General features: G+C 39.0%; 1 protein-coding gene across 2 annotated transcripts in view; it reads left to right on the forward strand.

Annotated features, from left to right (window-relative positions):
* Positions 1-2,763: 2,763 nt before the first annotated feature.
* LOC131686141 (rap1 GTPase-activating protein 1) overlaps positions 2,764-23,473 on the forward strand; it is a 521,880-nt gene continuing 501,170 nt past the window's right edge. For both annotated transcript variants that reach the window (XM_058970318.1, XM_058970317.1), the window contains exon 1: positions 2,764-3,725. The gene's annotated coding sequence lies outside the window, so the exon portion shown is untranslated. The remainder of the gene's footprint in view (positions 3,726-23,473) is intronic.

The raw sequence follows: 23,473 nt of genomic DNA on the forward strand, positions 1-23,473 counted from the left end.
TTAGTTTTTGCGTACGCACCTGAAACTCTAGCTTTCCTTGGCGTCAAATTGGTTTGCAGTTCGCAGTTTCGGATTTTTACTGCAGTACTTTATAGTAGTTAAGTCTGCCGACTTAACCTAAACCTCTCTTGCGGGAGGAATTGCGTTCTTGCTCTTTTTATTTTGAGTTAATAGTTTATGCTTTTCTATTACTGCTTTTTATTGTTTCTATCCAACTTTTGCGGTATAGCTGACCTGCCGCAAATATCGTAACTTGTCGATACGCGAACCGAACCAGAGGTGCCGACTATAATGGCTTACATCTCTTTATAACCGGCTTCGCAGGGTTTTTATCCTTCTATGCGCTACTTGTTCCTATTTATCTCTGAGCTGGTGCTGAGAGTTCCTCTGCGGCGGTATTTCTCCCGTATCAGTTTTCATGAGCTATTTAGCTCTCAGCCATCCGACGGAGAGAGATCATCGACGGTGAAGTTTCCCATTTTTGTATTTTTCATTCGAGGTTTTCCTCCTTAGTTGTCGTTGCTAATATCGAAACTTATCAACACGTGAACCGATCCAGAGATCCCGACCAACTAGACTTACATCCTATTCCAGCCACACTCGCAATGTTTCTTCCTTGATTTCTTCAACGACTTGTTTCTAGAGTGTCCGAGCTCATATTACACACTATATTTTATTCTACCGAATCCCAGCCTTTTCGCAATTTTTACCGAGTTTTACACAGCCGAGAATTCAGCTAACAAAGCTGGTTTGTTACACAGACTGTTTTTTGATGGAGGGACGTGCGGTGTCTACTGTCGTGAAATGAGATTTGAGCAATCTCACTCGCTAGGTATATACTGTACTGTACTCCAAGCAGGTTCGGGTGAAGAGCTTTAGGCATACTCGCAGGCGATTTGAACTACTTGTGAGTTTAACTTATCTGCTGTTTGTTTGTGTACTGTTATTTTTCTCACCCTTCGAATTCTACTCCGTCCCTCTTTCTGCTCAGGAATTGATGAGAAGACACGGCAAGGCACAAATCCCCGATTAAATACGGGAAACATGCGATTTGAGCCAATATATTTTAATTGCTTGCACAAACGGCGCCCGGATAATCTGGATCGTTCCCTTCAAAGACACTTTTAGCACGCTTTTTCAGAAACACTACAGAGAGCTTCACCATTCCCCACGACCTATCATTATGCTCTGTTGATTCAGGAAGAGTTCAACTTTGAGGATCCTCTGAATAAATCTGAATGGGCCTGATTTCCACACACTACATTCTTTTAAGTTTTTATGTAAAATAAACTCCTGTACTTCGACGTTGGGAAATTTGTCCGTACTACATTTCTAATTTTGATGAAATTGGATATAGGCGATTTCTAAAAAGTTATTTTTAGTTATTATTTATTTATTCAATCAATAATTGTTTCATTTCTTGAAGAAGGTCGTATCTTGCAGCATCGAAAATCAATCTCTACTGTGATGATCCGCAGTGTATAGCATCTTGGTTGGCCCTTTGTTTCTAGCAGTTTGTTCCGTAAAGCTCTCGTAGCGCGAATAGAAAAAAAAAAGATTTTATTGTCACGATTTCTACTGTCACGACCAAACGCTAAAGGTAAACTGTAAGTTAATTCGCGGTATTGTTACGATACGAATTGTGCTAATTTTGTGAGTGAGAAGCAATGCTTCAATATTTGAACTGAGCAAGGTTCGACCATTTCATACAAAAACAAGCTTATGATTTGGCCAGGAATATGCAGTTACATCTAAAAACGCAGACTTTCACCAATAGTTCAACAATGTATGCATGGCGGAATGTTTTGGGAATCGTTTCCTCTCATATGTCAGGTAGAATTCGTACCAAAGGACAATTCCTCACATTGTTCTGAGTTTTATCCTATTAAAAAATAATAAAAGCAAATGTTAAGCAGTGATGTCGGGCTCCAGCGAAGCGATGGAGCAACTTACAGCGTTCAAGAAATGTGTTCGAATCGGAAGTAATATGCTGATTCCGTGTTAAGCTCAGCTGTGCAGGGTATGATGAAATCGATCATGAAAAAAGTCCGTGATTTTAGTCGAAATAGAGATTGTACTTGAAATCTGAAGGTTCACTTTTAGCCAAGCTTAAGACTGATCGTCTACCGTTTGTACGGGAAAAAATACCGCTAGAACGATTACGGCACGTTTGAAAGAGCAGATAACATGAGGTGTGAAACATGCCGCATCATTCGCTTTTCAACACCCACCAACCTACCGCAGCTGTGTGTGGAACCTGTATATTGACCAAAGGGGGACCCAGAGATAAGAATGTAAACAAAGCTTATCGCAATTCGCCTGCATTGATCTCACTCTCTGTATACATCCGAACTGGTGAAATTCTCTCATTAATCTCTCGATGTACTACTGGCACTCACAAACCACAGCCCCAAACCACGAGAAGAAATCGAGCGTGAGTGTCTTGTCTACTTACTCGGCTCATCACTCAATCTGCGCCGAACAGTTTACCACGCCAATAAGCAGCAGGCCAGGCCTGCTGAGTGTAGCGACCACCGACAGCCGAACGCCGCCGAGCTCTCTAGTAATCGCAGCGCAAAACGCATTTTCAGCAGACGGCTTTGGGATTTTTGTTTGGATTGGCCTCCCAGAAAATCAGTGCTCTCTGCACACGGTGAAGCGAACGAATAAAAAAAAACAACAACCAAGCACACACCCGTCGGTTTGTCCGTGGCACAGCGGATGCACGACGGTCGAGTCGACGAACGCTTTTCGGTTAGTTTCCAAACAACAGTGTAGGAGGTTAGACATATTGCGTGAATTTAGAGCTTTTGTGCACACGCGGACCTGCTAGTGTCCCCATAAGCCTGCCAAAGGTCCTGGTCAGCTGGTGGTTCTTGCAGAGCTCAAACGTTGAATGTGTTGGTATTTACGGTGCTCTGCAACAAGCGGTTTTCCAACAAACAACAGGTGTCCGACTCGCGGTTTTAGCCTACTGAGAGTGGAAACGCAGTGCAGTGTTTGTTTTTGTCTTGTGATAAAAAAAATTCTGGAAAAAAGTATCCAAACTATTGGAAAAAGTATTTTGTTACCCGGATCTCGTTTTGTGTGGTGACAACATTTTCGAAACGTTTTTTTTTCGATTCAAGACGTTTCTTGAAACAATGCATCCGTCAGTGAGCGCGTTGCTGGAAGTGGAAAAGAAGAAGCGTTTTGTCTTGGCCTTCCTCGATTTCAGTTCGACGGTGTGAGCTAGATGTTATCGCTGAAATGGTTTTACGATTGCTGTGATTAAAAACCAACGAGTAAAACTGAAAATAGAAGTGTTCGAAGGGTGGTAAATGGAATATTGCTGCAAAGCTGGTATATTTTTCGGGTGAAATCCAGTGTGTGTGTGTGTGCTTGCGGAAAAGGTGCCGAAAAGTGATATCAGTTGAAGTGGAAAAAAATATTGCGGAATGCCAATCGCTGAAGATCGAGAAAAAAACAGTGATTGACGGTGTTATAAATGTGTGCTAATTATTTATTCATACAGCGTCAATAAGTATAGTGGCGGACAGTGCAAAACAGAGAGGAGGAAAAACAAAAGAAACAGCAAGCGCGAAGAAGTTGATAATCGTCGCATTCGATTAGAGAGGAGTGCAGTTTGAGTGTTCTTTTTCGGGCATACAGCCGGTTTAAATATTGATCATTGGGTCATTCGAAGTTAGCAGTTGTTTTAGTACAACAGTGCGTATGTTTTGAAGGTTTGTATATGATTTTATAGTAATTGAGGAAGGGGTTCTTCTATTTTGATCCGTGCTGAGTAGGCATTGAGTAGTTAGACAATTTTTACTTGTCTTGAAAAGTAATAGCATGCAAAATTTTGCCTGATTTTTTGTTTTTTACTCAATTCTGGGGTATTGCTGAATAAGGTAAATTTGGCCAGATTGTGGTGGTAATAGTTATCATTTAAAAAGGATAAACATTACAACTCAATGCTGGGTTTTTTATATTCTACCTTGGGTCAATTATACTGAAATTTAAATTGAATTCATCTAATTTTGATTATACCTTAAATAACACTTTATTTAACAGAAAACCTCAACATTCGTTTTCCACTCCAGGAAAAGATATCAATGAATCATTCCACAATTATTCACTTGCGAGTTGAAACAGTCATATATTCCTTAACCGTTATGTGTCTAACAAAAAAACACCTTTAACAGGCCAACGAAGGTGCTCTGGTACCCATAAATTGAAATGCTCATAACTATGGCTTCCTTAAACCGATTTGGACACTTTTAGATGTTTTGGATTCAGGAATTCGTCCACTTTTTGATTCCGTAAAATTAAACCGGATGAATGGATCTGGTTCTTGGTAATCCAGATTTTCCGGAGTAATATTCCAGTACTAGGGCATGATATGTAAATTTTAATAATGTCCTAGCTATATTAGTATAAAACCTCTTCAAATTGCCTCGGAAGTCTATTATTTGTTGTTGCGCGACACTACGCCAGTTTGAAAAAATGAATTGGAAAGGAATTGCCACTCACATCCTTACGGGAACCTGTTCCGGAATGTCCGTCCCCGGGTTGTTTCAGCAGATGGTATAAAAACCACGAGATACAACCTACTAATGCAATTCCAAGAATTTCGATACGCATATTGCTAGTATTCCACATAAATTCATAAATAGTATCCCAGCACTGGAACATACTTCCGGAAATAAGTAACCCGATTCACTTTAACAAGTCTAAAAGTGGATGAGTTCTTGAATCCGAAACCAAAAAGTATCAAAATCGGTTGGAAATGACCTAAGTTATTGGTATTTCAGTTTTGTGGGTACCCGGGTACCCACGTCGGCAATAAAAAAATCAGGAGCCCCTCATCACTCCCCCCTTACTACATCAACAATATTATTAACCCAAAAGCTGGACTTAGTGAAGTTCTAAGATATCAACAAGTTTCAATTTCCAGTTATGGATAAAACGTGGGAATTTCATTAGTTGAAACTTAAAAAGATACTCAGGTACCGCGTCGGACATATAATGGTTAATAGAGGCGCTAGATAGGGAGTAAATGTTCAAACATCAATGTTGCAGAAGGGACATTATTTCCACGGTGTGTCTTGTTACTGAAATGGCACGTAGGGATCTGTCCTTCATATGTACACAACGTGGTTTGAGAAGTAATAACGCCTTCTACCGTCCAAGATCAATTCTCAGCCATTTTTACTTTCAACGCTCATTAAAAAATATTAAATGGTATTTCAACTCGATTTTAATCGACAGGTTTTCAGTAGTGATCTTACGTGGCTTTTTTGTCGGTTCTCACGGTAAGCAGAGACAAGTCTAGACTTGAGTGATTTGTAGTTATGCTGCCTAAGCTCGACCGCCACCAACAGAAGACAAAAGATAAGCCTGTCTCTAATGACTTCTAGTTTTCCGATCTGTATACTTCACATTCTTTCTCTCAAGTATTATGGCTCTAAATTTTCATAACTTTTCCTACCCAGTGATTTACTGATTTACTGATACTGTTAGCTTCTGCTCTGTGCGAGATGAAAAGGTAAACCACCAAAGTTTTCAATACAATAGTTTAGGAATTACTCGTGTGAGGTCCTACAAAACATTGATTGTTTTTGGCGGCCTTGAGCTGTTGATGAATGAGAATACGATTAGAAGATGATTGCTACCGTGTGGAACAAGAATTACCTTCCTCGTGAAATCTAACTGTAGCGAAGTGGAACAGTTTAGTAAATATTTCTGTATTTTGCAGTAAACTGCTTCAAAAATGTTCTCATTGTAGGCTTAAAAACTAACAAAAATTTCTAGATTCGGTAATATTGAAATGTGTTCAGTCCACAATGTCAGAGAATTTTAATATTTCCAGCAAAGATTTAATTCTCGGACTGAAATGAGAAACACCTGCGGTTTTTGCTGTTCCGGAAAGTGCTGGACATTCCTTGTAAACTCTTATTTTTTGAGACTTGCAGCTAGTTGTTTCGGAGCTTTTGTAGTACATCCGGAATTCAGACCTTTACAAGGAAGTTTAAGGGCAGAAATGTTTCTCCTCTTTATATAATTTCTAAGATTCCTGTTTCCTTTTGTGAGTCGTAAGAGTTGCCCTCGTCAAATCACTAGAGAACACAGAGGTTCTTGGAAAGTGACGACATCGCTTACTATAGTATTTCTACGAAAGATCCTGCGACACTTTTTATTCTTATTCTTAGAACCCTCCTTATGAATCCCGCCGCGCTTCCCACCACCGGCCTTATTACTACAATGGGTATGGGACTGCATGGTGAAATTATTTACAAATAACGCAGTTCGTGACTCGCGGTACAGACAGACGGACATGTAGACGAACCTTGTGCGAGAGGATGTGGCTCGGCAAAGCGGACCCAGCGAAGGTCCCTCGATAAGAGTTTCATTGGGGGTATGATTTCGCTCCCTCCCTCGCGGTTAGCTCCGAATACAAATGCTTGCAATCCAGTATTTTAACCGGTTGAAATAAGCGGTCTCTAAAACAATCAATCCCGTACTTCAGCATCCTCGTACGTCCGACAATTATCGGAAACCACGCCATCAGTTTCGACTTCCATAGCGGGAACATAGTCACAACGCTCGCAGCAAGCAATATCGTTTGCCTGCTTAGAACTTGCCATTATAATCCTGAGGTTATCCAAGCGGTCCTTGAATATGTTGATCACAGTCGACAGAGCCGTCCCGATGCTGGGGTTTGGTACTAACGTATACTGATCAGCCGATATATCGAATTTGAGGATTGTCTGCCATATTCCGGCTCAATTTAATATGATGTTTCGGAAATTTGTGCCGGCCTGGCAAGGCTCCAATCCACCGTTGAACGTCGGATTATAAAGATTATTTTTAGTGCGATCTCCTCTTTATTCTTATGAAGTCAAAGTAAAGATAGTCTGGTTCTGCAGTGCCTTGGATTGTGATCAATATTGTTGGGAATGTTCGGGTATACTTTCTAATATTAAAAGTTTGGTGGTAGTCAACATTTACTTTCCTTCCACCAAAAAGCTTATAAAATTTCAACAATGCTTACACTTGTTTAGCTTGTCTTACTTTGAATATGTATCTTGAACCTCTCACTTCAGGGCGGCCATCCACGATACCACCGAATAGATACTCAATCTTTTTTATCAGATGCTATTGCTTGTAGATTTCTAATGTTCTGTCGTTGCATTGCGAATCGTGAGATATCCAATGACTGGGTCCATACATTCTGGTAATCGCCTATCTATAAAGCTTCCATCTACGGTTTGGAGATAGTTCCAGATGTATTTACCCAGCTAGCATTCATTGGAGAAACACACGTGTGGTTCTCTACCACTGGATTTGGCTAAGAAGTCATTGCAACAGTCATCAATGGCGCTTGAGTGCCGATCACTACCCTAGTAACAATTGAGGTTTTATGATAGTTTTATAACCACTCATAAAACGTAGATTGCACTTGTAGCGTGCTATAAAACTTCAATTGTTACTTGGGTAGCTTTTTACCTTGGTACACATAGCTGCACAGGCTTATGGTTGTACAATTAAGGATCATCACAATCAGTTCCAAAGTCTTATACAGTGCTGTCACTGTTGGAATAATACACTATAGTCATTTGTTATAGTACAATGATAAGCAATACTGTTCGCTCTACTTAAAAGATAAACAGATACATTATGTATTAGGAAGTATCTTTTCTTACAAAACAAACTAAAGAAATATTTAGTTGGAACCATTGAAGCACCCACAAGCCAATTGCCAAAAACGGAAGCAAACAAAATTATAGAAATAGGAATCAGAATCGTTGTGGTGGTTTTGTGCTTTTTTTTGGGCGACATCAACAAAAACGCTAGGCAAAACATCAACTTAGTCCCGTCACTAAGTTAGTGAAGGATTCTGATGAGACTAAATCGACACGCATATTTCATAACTAATTTGTGCTAAGGTAATTACTATTCTTGGAGCGATATATGAGATAGATATAATAAAAATAGATAATTTACGATAACAAATAGCAAGAGCTGGCAAACTGGAAATAGAATGCTTATTATAGAAAGAAAAAGTACAGTGTGGTTAAAAAATGCATCGTTGGTAACAAAACTGAAAACCAATGATATTCTGAAAAGATCAAATCCATATCAACTTTAGAATAGGGCTAATTAGATTTGAAAACAAAGTTTTGTTTTGCTGATTTCTCTTAATTTGTTATAATTCCAACACAGAAAACATTTGAAATTGATTCCATCAAGAGAAAACATGTTGATTAATGTGTATTTTTCATGAAATTTAACTCGGCAGAGGAATAAAGAGCGAAAATACACAAATCTCATTAGCCCTTTTGAAGAATTAAAATTGAAATGGACGTTGTTCTAAGGATTATAAAGAATATCGAAAATGGACAAATGAAATGCTAGATGAAAGATTATGGAAATGGAGCTCCTTTGTGAACGAGGGTACGGCAAGGTTCCAAAGCTGCCATATGTTGCATTACCAAGCTATAAATGCTTGTTTGGGAAGGTCAAGTTGGCACCTTTAGATACAGGTACTATAATGGCAATTTTATACTTTTCAGATCCTAATAATGTGTTTTCAAATGAAGGAATTCTGCTTGTAGTGTTTGTTCTTTTGCAGTATTGGATGGCAATGCATTGGATTGTGAGTAAACAGGAGATTCCACCAACTGGACTCTAGATATCGGCTAATCAACAAATGGATCGGGACCAATGGCTCTACGTCCCTTCCGAAGGAAGACTTGAACACAGGTTTTGCACCTCAGAAAATCTCAACGACCTCGGCTGGGATTGCGCCCAGACCCCTCGTCTTAATATAATATCTCACGTGACAATATCACATGGATTGTGGAGTTATTCTAGACGAGATAAGTACTGAAAAAGTTCTAGAATTTTTCACAAACAACTAAAACATTCCGGATGTGGACTTCAAAAATTCGTAAATATCGAAGAACGACAAAATGACAGTTGGCAACTGAACCGAATAGTGTAACTATTCTATCGCAGCAGTACTGAATGTACTTTTCGAAAGTAATAACGACAGTTTATTTAGTAGATTTGAGTCGGTGGTTCGATAGGATGTCTTCAAAAACAACCGACGAATTGTTGCAGCTTTCGGATACGATTTTAAAATCCACCATTTCAAAGTGATGGATGGTAGCAAGGTAAACAATAATGATTTCTATCTCTGTTTTTTTAAAGACTATATAGGTGAGTTAAGATGGCCACTGGAAACCACGACAAACTGCTTTAGTGATGGCTACGAATGCAGTACTGATAAGATCCAAGCAGCGTAGATCAAATGCTTTGTAGATTGAAAGCCATCTGCAAACCATAATATTGTCTCGGTATATGCAAGATGCCAGGAATTCTTACGATATCGACGACCGCGAATGTCTGACTTTATGGATCTTCTCAAAATCAGTACAGTTTAAAACATTTTCATACTACCATACCCATACTACAACGAAAGCATGATTTTGTGGAAACAGACGAGTCTGAATAAAAATATCGAGCACAATACACCACCGAGTGTCGAGAGCAAGGTCGTCGATGTGAGTCAATACGAACGGGGCAAGCCTAGGTAGTGGCTGTTGTTTTATGCACTGTACAAAGAGTTCATCGAAGCCTGCGGATATATGATTCACGAAAACCTGGTGCGACTGCAGTCTAAGTCATAAGTCGGTCTCGAGTGTCATCGAAAGGTTGTGTGGATATTATGGTCGTTTCCAGCAATTGCTCCAAAAGTGTTGGAGCAAGTCGACCAATTAAAATCACCCAAGTTGAACAATCTTCGATGGACAACGTACTTACCTACTCGGAGAACTCATCCCGACTGAAAGATATCACTGTAAATGTTATTGGAAGATTGAATGAAAATGGTTTCAAACTAAATAAGGATATATGCGTGCCTAAAATCAAGCTCTTGGGTGACGTAACATAGCACGGCCTGAATGTAGTCACCACCGGTCACCACCTTTCTAGGATGTGAACGCACCTCTCGTGTTATCGGTTAACGCCAGCTCTAATGCGCTGAGAGCCATGTTGGTGCAGGAAAGCCAATAATGTACACGTCTAAAACTCTCAATACGAGTAAAACTTTATTGTTAGACTAAGAAGAAAGTGACCGCTATCAGTTTCGCCAGGCGAAGTCCTCAGTATTTGTGTGGAAAATAGCTAAAATATAACTGAAATTGCCAATAATCCTTGGAATCTATATTGAAGAAGCCGAGAACCACCAAGACTAAGGATTCTCCTTGAAATTGTCCAGTACAGCTCTAATGTGATATACAGGAAAGAATATGACATTTCGGCGATTTTGAGTTGGGACGGAAACAACAGCGACAAGGTTCAAAGTTATAGGTGCATATAGTACTGCGGATGTTAAAGAAAACTTCATAACGATTTAGAAATACAATCATTGACAAATATGGTGATCGTCATAAATATATTCTGCCAGTTCTACGAAGTAATGATACTTCGGGGATGAACTAGCAGTGTATGAAGGACGTTTCTTTCAATCAAATCACGAAATAATTCCAATCACGTTTAGAAACAAGATGCTCGAAGCAGTGCTCCGTGACCACCCAGGAATTCGAAGTTGTATCAGTCGAACAAAATAATTACTTTTTTAATTAACAGGAACAAGGATATTCAAAAGATGATTTAAGGCTACAATTCGTGCCAGCAGAATCAGCGAAGTAACACGAAAGTACACTTAATTGTCAAAGGAAATTCCTGATGACCGTTTCCAATAATTCCCTCCGACAACGAAGAGGAGTTGTAGTAGAGCGGATACGATTGGGATCAGAAAATAGCTGGAACATCTATTTTCTGATCTCTGGACGAATCCAAGTAAATTGACATGGACGGTACAGGAAAGGTACCCATGCGCATCACTCGAAACGAAACATTATTGAAACAATCAAGTTATCCATGAATTGTAAGCGCTTGGCGAAGGTCAGATTCCAGCACTGAAGGCCAAACATAAAAAACACTGTACCCTGTCACAACAGTGATTACTTTCTTCTGCCTACAAATTTTCCACTTAAAAATGTATGTTTACAAACAATTTAACACGCACGGCCGTTACTCAGCAGCAGCAGCAGCAGCATCGTTTCTCGGATACGAGAAGACAAAGATGAAGATTGAAATGCATCCATATCTAAGCAGGCGAAGCGCATGAATATTCAAATTGGAAGGAAGGTTTTCTTTATCGTCCTCTCTCTGCGTCTACCCCGTGGACTCGTTCACGCTCTGATAGGAATGACAACGCTGCCGGAGGACGACAGATTGATGCGATAACAGTCCGTGATAGATACGTACATATAAATTCATAACTTTGTATCTGATGTGCTCTCTGGCTTTGATTGCCGGATTGGCGCTCATTCGGTGACAGCGCTCTACCCGATTCGTGGTAACTTATTTCTATGTATTTTCTCCTTCTGCATTTACATGAATATTGCATTTCATTTTGCCGTTTCCGATGCGGTGTACTCTGGCTGACTTTTGTGTTATTTAAACATCGGCATTGGAACTATTTCTGTGATGTTGTAACAAGTGAGGAAGGCGAAGGGCAGAGTAGATTGATAATCACAGCTCTGGGAAAGAGTGAAGAGCCATTTATTAGGGAAATGGAAAATGAAAATTTCAAAATTCAATTCAACGACGGACGGTAAACGATGCTAACCAAACAGGTAGACAAAATTCGATGGGAAAGAAGCAACAAACACGGAAACAAAATCGTCATCGTCTGTCTGAGGTATTGTAACCCAGTGTGTGACGCTATCAGCATACCGATTTATAGCGGAAAAGAAAGCAGAGCTGACACAACATATTTTGTTGTTTGCTGAAAGCATCGCCTACGGCCGAATACCTCTACTGTTGTGACCCGAAAAATTAAGGCAAGGCCTACGGCCATCCCTGGCCTTGTGGATGTTTTTTTTTGTTTTGCCTTCATCTCATTCATGACAATTCACGCTCTTGTTGTTTCTCGGAACATCTTAATTATGCTGGGTCGTTTTGCTGGTGGTAAACCCTTTACATTTTATTCAACTAGATTTACCTTTCACCGAAATTCGGATGGGTCTGAATTAACATTAACATTTTATATGTAGTAGTATTTAATTGAACCACGATTTCTTTTCCAACCGATTGACTAATAAAATCAAGAATGAACATGTCCAGAATTGCAAAATACATGGTTCAAATTATAACATTTGCGTCTAATCCTAGTAGCCAGTTCATAGTTCATCAAACGTAGAGTCGAACAGAATGGTTCGTCACTAAGGCAGCGTCCTAGTAATCCATGGACTTTTAGTTCCTTCAGTGATGGAATATTCTGTTTAGTCCTTTATGAACGGCGCTCGCATCGGTTGCTGCCTGCTGCGCTGATAACGCTATGTCACAGCCTGACTCAGTAATGTTTTGAAAGCGCTCGTTCACATTTTCGTTGATGGGATTTAGTATTAATGAATAACCGCAGAATTATCAGCGGCTTTTGCTGACCCTCACGCTGATGGGTTTACAATATGAAGGAATTGCTGTTGTTGTTGTTGGTACCGCTAAACTCGATTGGCGCTTCGTCGTAAACAACATCCGTCCGGTTTGGCATGCTGCGATGTACGCGTTCACACTCACTCGGAACGAATCGCGCAGTTGAAGAGGATGACAGTCGAGTCTTTTCCATGCGGGTGATATAACGAGTAAATTGCGTAAAAAGCGCATATTTTGAGAAATTTGAAGAAAGGAAATGTCATGGTTTATAAATCGACATACAAAAGAACTATGCTGCATAATGGGAAATTTTATGAATCTTCACCATTTTCTCCAACCAAGAAACTTTGTTAAATAAGTGAATATTATAAGAAACTTCCAATATAAAAATACAGATTCGCCCCCAAATGATATCCCGCCAATCGGTCTACTGAAAATAATGGGATTTGAAACAATCGTTTAAACCATCAGTGCCAAAAAAGTCTGACTGGCGATGCATCTGGTTCCATCAAATTGTCGAGTCAAAAATGGTTCGGGGTGACTTGTAGTTGACGATGTTTTCCGCTTAACAGCGTAAAGAATTCCTAGTCACCCAGTTTTTTCCGTATCTGCGTGGCAATCTACGCATGTATCTTCTCACGTTTTATGTATAAAAAGTGTTTCGACTAGTAGTCCTTGATAGATTTTGTATGCGCGATCATTTCATTTGCTCATTTTTTTCAATGAACATTATTTTACTTGAGCAGTTATTTTGAGGGAATTGGATTTCACTTTGAACCTTTTATTTTAATTCTCAATTTCATAAACATTCAACTACCGTCGTTATTTTCAGCTAAGACAACGCACAGTGGGGAAAAATGGACCCAAAACGCGTTATAGGTTGACGCTAGGTTTGAAAAGGCTGGATGACGTTTACCAGGAAGGGTTTTTCTTATGTAAAAGGGTCAGCAAAATTGATTGCTAGTATTTACAACGACCGCACGGTACGCTATCATGCCGGATTTGGCGCAATTCCGTCTTTCGTTTGAGTTTATGATCGAATCTGAATATATAACTCGGAAGAAAGTTCAATACGGCTGACGAAAATTAGTATTTCTTATGTAAAAATGTTCAGAGAATCGATTGAATATAGTTAGAATCATCTCACGAAACGTATACACTCATTTTACTCCAATTCTCCGCAACACTTAAGTTTGAACTAAATTCTGGCTTTATATTTCTGTAAAAAGCGCCAATTTTTATGTATAAAAGTCCAGGTTATCGTTTGAATATAGTTAGACTGGCCGCCCGAAACGTGTGTACCCGTTTTACCCCAATTCTTCCCTTAACTCATGTATGAAGTTAAACCTGGCTCCACATTTTAAAAAGAGGCTGAATGCGGTTGATCAAAAGTAGTATTTCTTATGCCAAAAATTCTGGGAAATCGATTGCAGATGGTTTGAATGACCGCACGAAACGTGTGCACCCGTTTTACCCCAACTCTTCCCATATCTCAAGTGGAAAGTTAAACCTGGCTGTGTCTTTCGAAATGAGGCTGAAGGTGGCCGATGAAAAGTAGTAATTCTTATGATGAAAAATCCGGGGAATCGGTTAAAGATAGTTAGAATGACCGTACCAAGCCGTTTGTATCCGTTTTACCCCAATTATTCACGTAATGCAAGTATGGAGATATATCTTACTCAATATTTCAGAAAGAGGCATAAAGCGGTGTATCAAAAGTATTTTTTATGTTAAATTGTCCAGGAAATCGATTGCAGATAGTTCGAATGACCGGACAAAACATGTGAATCCGTTTTACCCCAAATTCTTCCCATTACTCAAGCGTGTAGATAAACGTAGCTGTGCTTCTCCGAATAAGGCTGAATACGGCTAATAAAACATAGCAATTCTTATGTAAAAACTTCCGTGGAATCGATTTTTCAGAAAGAGGCTGATAAAAAGTTTTTTTTTTAAGTTAAATACTTCAAATAAAGGTAGCTAGAATATCCGCACGAAACACGTGTACCCGTTTTACCCTAAGTTCCTTTCATAACTCAAGTGTGCAGTTAGATCTGGCTGCATCTCTAAAAATTCGCGGTCAGCCTGTTTCTGAAATGATGAGTAAGTACGTGAAAAATGGGGGTCAACGTTTCGTGAGATCATACTAACTATCTCCAATCGATTCCCCGGAATTTTGTACATAAGAATTACTACTTTTCATCAGCCGCATTCAGCCTCTTCCCGAGAAGTACAACCAGGTTTAACTTCACACTTGAGATATGGGAGACATTTGGGGTAAAACGGGTATACATGTCTTGTCCGGTCATCCGAACTATCTTCAATCGATTCCCTGGATTTTTTAACATAAAAAAGTTACTTTTGTTCAGTCGCTTTATGCCTGTTTCTGAAATGATGAGTAAGATACAACTTCATATATACATTACGTGAATAATTTGGGTAAAACGGATACAAACGTTTCGTGGGGTCATTCTAGTCATCTTCAACCGATTCCTCAGATTTTTCAACATAAGAATTACTACTTTTCATCAGCCGCCTTCAGCCTCATTTCGAGAAGCACAGCCAGGTTTAACTTCCTACTTGAGATATGGGAAGATTTAGGGTAAAACGGGTACACACGTTTCGTGCGGCCATTCAAACTATCTTCAATCGATTCTTCAGAATTTTTTGCATAAGAAATACTACTTTTGATCAACCGCATTCAGCCTCTTTCTGAAATGTAGAGCCAAGTTCAACTTTATATTTGAGTTATAAGAAGAATTCGGGTAAAACAGGTATATAGGTTTCAGGTGGCCAGTCTAACTATATTAAAATTATAACCTGAACTTTAATACACAAGAATTACCGCTTTTGATCATCCGCATATATTCTTTTACCGAAATATAAATCCAGGATTACGTGTGTATACGATTCGTGAGACTATTCTAATTATATTCAATCGATTCTTTGGACTTTTTTCCATAAAAATACTCATTTTCGTCAGCGGTATTCAACTGTCTTCCGAGTTATATGATCAGTTTTGAACATAAACTCTAATGAAAAGGGGAATAGGGGCAAAACGGGTATGACAGCGTACTTTGCGGTCATTTCAAATACCTGCAATCGATTCCCAAACATTTTTACATAGGAAGTATGCATTTTCGTTAACAACACTTAGCCTTCTATTAAGCTATTGAGTAAAGTCGCGTTTTTGATACTTTTTCCCACTGTGTAACGGAAAAAGAAAGCGTGAACATGGCGGGTGCTCAGCTATCCTCGCTGTTTTCAACCTTGAACGCCGGACAACATCCGATAATTACAAGAGACCAAAGATCGTCGTTGGTTCACTGCGGAAGCCTTAGAAGCTGTCTACATGAATTAAAGGCAGGAATTTGGTCAAAACCGTGTAGAGCTTGTAACCATATGCCACTATTCGTTTAAACTGTTCACTAAGAAATGCTTGCGGTGTATCATGGATATAATCGGAACTAAATTGCAGCTTCTGGCCATGAATCCCGCAAACCTTTCGGCATTTCGTGAATCAACAAAATCGAAATTTATTGAAATTATTACCAAGAAGTTGAAAATTCGATTTTTCTCGATGAAACTGGATCTAGCTAGAGTCATGGACGGTGTAAATGTACAATTAATCCAAAATGCGATTCTTGGAACTAATTGAGACCACAAACCGATACACTGCTATAAACATATACTAAAAGAGGTGTCGCAGTTCATAGTGGAATTTAACTTAAAGGAAACCCAACTTCACATCATAACAACAGATGCAATGTTTTGAAATTGGTACAATTGATGTTCTAAGAGTTCCGATTTAGCTTTCTAGTTTAATACAGATTTTTTTTGAATCGGAAAGAATGCTTTGCATTACATATGAGGTCTGCCATAGTCACTGAACTAAACAAAGTTATTGACATCAACATTTTAACAGCAATCAATCTAACTTGTGTGCTCTCCTGAAGCAGTAGTTTCGTCGCATTTAAAAAGATTGTTGAAAATTTTGGAACCGGAAAATACTTAATAAATTTAATGTTTAACTATACTAAAAATGAACGAAACTGTTGGTTTTATATAACGCTTCGTATTGAGAGCACTGCCAAGAAAAAGCTGAAGATTTTAGAATTTCCGCGAAAAAGAAAAAAATCAGTTTTCGCTTTATTATTGCAAAATATGCAAACTTCTAGATTAAATACAAACTCTGTGAACATTTTTCCGACTAAAATTTCTCAGACATTTTGAAATTAGGCTTCTATATTGAAGCTTTAGAAGTTTACTTATTAAATATAGATATGAGAATATTGGAATTAAGGGAAATTTACCATGAACAACGTTCTTGTGTTGCGAAATAAAAAAAAAATTTAAAAAAAATAGTATTATATTCATTGCCTCAATTTACGGACAAACGACAACCGTTAAGGCGAATTATGGGCCGCGGCATTAAATATTCAATTGATCCTCATACCTTTTCGCGAGGAAAATGTCAAGAAAGTTTGAATTTACATAAAGGCATAAAGCATTGATTTCATTACATCAAACTAATAGTATTTTGGCAGTACATTTTTCAGTGAAATAAATAAGCATAAGGTTATACAACTCAACTGTACCGTTATTGAAATCAACTGATGATAACTTCAACCCGCATTGATCAAAACTGAAAATACTTTGCTGAATAACATTAAGGGCTATAAAAGCAGATTCTCGAGCAGAGAGAGGTTAATTGGTGGCTTAACAATGTATGTTAAGGCTACTATTGATTATAAAATTATTGAAAATGTATGTATTGATGGATTTCATCATATTCATGTTAAACTAATTGTGTCCGGCGGAGCCTTAGATGTTCATGGTGTGTATCGCCCACCGTCATTTGATTTTAGTATGTTTCATGATCGTATGGAAAACTGGCGCAATAAAAACAATACCAATCATCCTTGTTTAATTATCAGAGATATGAATGTACCAGTGAATCTGTCGAATACCAATCTTGTGCTGAAATATAAATACTTTTCAGAGTCGTATGGTTTTACATGTGCGTCACGAGATCATCTACCTCAAATATTTTAGACCATGTTTTATGTGAAATGGGAGACGCTCATCGCCTATGTAAACGCACTATTTATTGCGATTTAAGTTACCATTCCATGATTTTGTCAGAATTCAACATTTGGAACAAAAACGTTATAAACCATGATAAATTGGAGGTCGACTTCAAAAGATACATTGATAGTATTGTACCTGTGCTTGACGTGAACACACATTTGCAAAATATAATATCAAAGTACAACACATTATTGGAAGAACGCACCAGAACAGTTGAAAAATATGTGAACGTCAAAAGTATGCAGTTCCCTTGAATGAGCTTTGATTTGTGGACACTAATAAAAATTAAAAACAATTATTTGAAAAAATCTCGTCGAAATCCAAACAATGAATACTACATCGCACTTAAAATTATGGAAAAACATAAACACCATTCTTAGGAAATCGCAAAACAAATCAAAACTATCCTTGATAATGATGATCTGCGAAGCATTAAATGAACACTTTGCAACAGTTGAACCAACCAACCTAGCAGAAAACATCATTCCAACAGGTTCAAACCCATTGAGACATATAGAACCAATCGCAAACTAAATTTTTTTACAAGCATCATCTGTAAACGAGGTTGTAGTACTAATTAGTGAATTGAAGACAAATAAAAGTTCTGGTCCTGATCGTATACCAGCAAAAATAGTTAATAATAATGCTCTGTCACTTGCTCGTATTCTGTCTGATTCTTTTAATCTAATAATTCGAACAGCAAAAGTTGTTCCTATATTTAAGTGTGGAGATCCAATAAAAACTGATAACTATTGACCGATATCAACGCTCTCATTTAGCATGTTAGAAAAATTATTGATAAATCGCATGGTTCATTTCCTAAACAGTTACTGTACACTTTATAGTATGCAATATGGCTTTCGAAACGGGAGCAGTACCACAATAGCTATAACTGAACTTGCAGACAAAATACCGGAGGAAACAGATTCCAAGCGATGCGTAGGTGCTTTGTTTTTGAATTTGAAAAAAGCTTTCGACACTCTGAATTATGGTATTTTGCTGCAAAAATTGGAATCTTACGGGATTAGATGAGTTGCAAACGACATTATCCGTTAGTTCTCTAAGACAAATAAGCACCTGGTGTACCTCAAGGGAGTAATATTGGGCCTCTACTCTTCCTCATTTACATAAAAGACATTGGTAAAATTCGGCTTACTGGAACTCCAAGATTATTTGCTGATGACACGGCCTTATTTTGTCCTATTGTCAACCCAAGATCGATTATTTCAAGCATGAATGATAATCTACAAAATCTCCAGGAATATTTTTCCGATAATCTACTCTCACTTAATATGCAAAAAAAACTAAATATATGATCTTTCGATCTCCAAGAAAAATCCTTCCCAGTGTTCCAATTTTAGTGATGTTCGATTACGTTATAGAGAAAGTACAATTATTTAAATATTTAAGTGTTCATCTAGATTGTACCTTGTCTTGGGATAAACATATCAAGGAAATTGCGAGAAAAATTTCGTCTATGTGTGGAATCTTAAAACATGTTAGTAGCTTGGTTCCTCGAGAAAGGGTTTGCTTATGTTCTACTTTGCTCACATTCACTCTGTTTCCGTTTACGGGATCGCGGCTGCTCTCAGCCCCCGAGGATGGTCGATGCAGTTCCTGAAGGGAACCCGCTTAAGCCCCAACGCCTGATATGGACGTTCCGGGGTGGGCAGGGAAGGCCTCTTTTGGTCGTCGGGTCACAGGGTCGTATTTAGTTGAGGGAGGGTTTTCGGATCTGGATAACTGATTCGGAAGGTTATGAACAGATAATATATTCCTACTCACAATTTAGTTTATACTCTATTTTACGGGTCTGGTGGGGTGGCGGCGGTTTCGATGGTGGCTTTCTCTGGGGATGATCAATTTCGGTGGACAACTCAGTAACGTTGCAGATGCGTTCTGCGGTAAGACCAATCGAACTGTGATTGCAGTCTCACGGGCCACGCTGTCGTCCTTAGCTTTTAACGCGTGAAGCAAATACCGACTAACAATCAGGGAACCCGCGACGACGGCCTGCTATCTCCTCTTACGATTAGCCGTACCAGCTTGAAAGCTGATCAGGGCGAGACAGGCGCTTTTTGACTGGTCCTTAACGTTTAGCCGGTCATCTAAGATCCAACCAGCGACCAGGGCTATGGAAGCCGGTTTCGCCATATCCAGGTTTGATCGAATAACTCGCACTGAACTTCAATACGGCTTCTCGCTTCCACGATCGAAACCTCAAGATCGAGCGTCTCTCGATCATGTTTACTCGACCCATATCATTCCATTTTACAACCGTTCCGCGATCATCCGTTTTGCCTAACTGCAGCCAACCACCCACATAACCACCTGTTGAGAAATATATCCACTGTTGTACCCACTAATCAATACGGTTTTCTACAAAAAATTTCTAATAACCTAACAAATGTCTTACATGCACAAGCACTAATATAAATTATCCAGATATACAGGATGAAATTTATACAAAAAAAAAAAACATTTTGTAACCTCAGCGATTACAACTCTCAGCTAAACTATCTAGTTATTGCATCCCGATCAGAAGCACATAACAAAAAGATTTCAAAATTATTTCTCGCGTTGTTACTTGTTATAATTTTCTGTTATTTTATCAACTTACGAGACCTATTATTTTACTAACTCACCCGTGAAAAAACACTCTTTGAATATTCAAAAAAAAAATCGTAGTCTTGATGCAAAATGGCTTACATGGTCAAAAAACGTCAAGATTTAGTGTAATAGTTTCTTGCATATCTAAGACATACAAAAAATTAAGAGCTTGTTTGTGAACGGTGCATATCATTACATTCGAATTATCAGTCAAAGTGCCATCACGACATTCCGGTTATGTGCCAGAAATTATCCACCCATCATTTTGCACATGTAAGTGGAACAAAGCTACGACTTATTCATCGGTAACAGATATTTTGCCCAGATAAGCTCAGAACTGTGATTTTCTGTCTTTTAAGAAGAACTACCACGTCTACATGCCCGCTCACAAAGTTGAAATCGACAGTGTAGTCACTAATTCGAGTTTGTCAGGCGTGGATGTACTAAAGTACGGGGTTGTTTCAAACACTCCTTACTCCGGTGAGCTAAAAGTTTGAATGGCAACTGCACTGGACGGGACAAAATAGTGTGTCCTCTCAGAATTCATTTTACAGAAATACTAAATAGAGCTCCGCAACTCACGGCCAAACATCATTATGCTCACTTGACGCAACCCAAGTAACAATTGTGACTTTAAGGTACTCTTAAAGAGCCTCTTCAAACTTAGATTGCACTTGTAGCATGCTATAAAACTTTAAATGCTACTTGGGAGGAGCGTGACTCTGATTATCTCCATGTGTGGGCACCTTTTACTGCTCCGAAAACTATGGCAGGTGAGATTTCTCATAACAGTTTAAATTTTTCTCTTGAGAGGCCGTCAAATATACCAGCTTGAGGAAGCTCTGGCGGGGTCTCAGTTAAGCACTACTTCGGTCTTTACATTGCCTTTCTTTTTCAGTTCGATTTTTGAACAAAAAGTTAGTGTGTGCTTGGAAATGGCACTCCTCTCATGACTTATCATATCATTTGTCTTCACGTATTTGATAAAATAGATCATGATTTCAGAGCCCCCTAAGCTTGGCATCCTTGGCGGAGGCTAACCCGGCCAACCGCATGCTACGGCTCTGTCTTCAGGATGTCGATTATTTTATGTTGATGAATAGGGAAAGTGAGACGAATACAGGGTCAGAAATTGTAATGGGTAGATTATGTGCGCAATCAGGGTGTTAAATCTCACTCTTTGCAGGCACTCGGATGCATTATGATGACTGCGCTTTCTATCACTATATTGCGCCCTAGTTAAATCTATTTTAGAATCGAGTGTTGTGGTTTTGGTGCCCGTATCATTTGACTTAGATAAACAGTATGGAAGCTAACCAAAGAAAAGTTGTGATAAGAGCTTTTAGCAGTTTACAATGGCAGGATCCAGTGAACCTACCACCGTTCGAGAATTGGTGTTGACTTCTAGGACTGGATACGCTAGAAAACTTAAGATTTGTTGCATAGGTCGTTTTCGCCACTAAGATTATTCGAATCTAGTACCACAATTTACCCGGTTAGAGATATTCTGTAGATGAAATCTGAAGCAACTTCTGTAAAATAATATTTCGCGACAAAAACCGGCTCGTCGATTTGGTCATCGCAGTGTGCATTGAAAAGCCAAATTTGCTGAATATGCGTCTAAATTATTAATACTTGAAACAAAACTGTTTTAGGTTTTGCTTGGCCTCCGACCACTTCTCGGTAGTCAAGCGAACGTTTTAGTATTGATAAATTTTTAAAAACGATCTTAAGCGTGAACATATAAACGCTCGTTCCCACGCGATCATAAAACCTCCACGTCCTCACATTAAAACCGTACACGGCAATATCATAATCAGAATCACTGCCTGCGGAACCTGGTCTTAAGCAGTGTTTCAGTAGGTAACATAATGGACATAATAATCAAAATGTTTGTACTTCTGGCAGCCAAATGATAGCTTCCGTGAACCGACTATGTATTTAAGTTGAAGAATAACAAAAGCAGTTGAACATGACTGTGATGTTTTGTAAGACTTTCATCATACGCCGCGGATCCTGGAATAAGTAAACTGGAAAAGAGATTGTTCTTAAGGATAATGGATTATTCTCAAAAGGGGATTCTTCTAGATGGTGAAATTATGAAAGAAAAAAAAGTTGCAATTTTTTAGCCGTCTGCTGCACGAGGAGCCACACACAAGTTCTAGTAACGAAAAGTTTTACCGCGAGCAAAGTATGGTTTTGCCGCTTTATTATGAAGAACTCTATCCGTAACGCAAAACTAACAGGAGAGAGTGCTTCGGTCGACACCGATGAAGTTAAAATTGTTGCAGATAATTTAGAAATGCGTTGATCAAGCTGATCAAATATTTAACGAGGTCAAAACAGGATTTTTTTTTGAAAACGATGCCGAGTTAAATTTAAACCTGATTTAAAATCGATCAGAAAAAAATTGCTTAAAGATTTAGATTTTTATTTTACGTGGATTTTCGCTTTGCGGGGACAAGTAAAGGAGTATTTCTATTAGATTTCTGTATTTTGTCATCGCTAACTCTTTTCCCATGGATACGATTATTACCCAACATCCGGAAATCGACCCCCAAACGGTGGAAAATATTTCACATTCCTTCGTTTATATAAACCGCATTTTGCCAAGGTTCATTTTCGGCTAATACACCACCGCTCTACAAATTGATGGAGTCGAAGGAGAGACACCCGCTTCACGGCTTGTTCGAAACGTGAAGTTATTCGCACATCGCGCGCCGCCTTCTTTGTTATGGGTGCAAAATTAATTCACGCCGCGGTACCGCAGGCACAACCGTTTGTGTTAGCTAAGAAATCGCCGCGACCGGTGACAATAAATTGCAATGTAACAAAGCAATGGTGTGGTGGGTAATAATTACGTTGTCGTTTGTTCGTTCGTTCGTTCGTTAGGCCGAAAATAAAAGAATTACTTATTTGTGTCCATGAGTGGCAGCGGTTATTGTGGTCACTATGGACTGACCGTCGGACAAGCTTCTCCGTGCTCCGGAATGATACCACCAGCTGACTGACCCCCGATAGATCACCCGGAGGGTTTGGGTGGGGCCAATTTTGAAAGCATTTTAGCATAAACCACACCGCTAGCAGTCACAGCGATTTATGCGGTTGTCCTCTACATTCTTCTGCCTTCCACCGCAAGCAACCCGGTCGGTTGGTTGGTTTCTAAAAATCTACTCCGCAGCTGACAGTGTAACCCCTGCAGCTTACAACGAATCCGTCACAGTAGCAAGTTTAAAACAATTGAAAAATAAATCAGAAATAATTTGCATTGGTACGCTTCTCG

Source organism: Topomyia yanbarensis, chromosome 2, assembly GCF_030247195.1.
Source record: "Topomyia yanbarensis strain Yona2022 chromosome 2, ASM3024719v1, whole genome shotgun sequence".
NCBI lineage: Eukaryota > Metazoa > Arthropoda > Insecta > Diptera > Culicidae > Topomyia > Topomyia yanbarensis.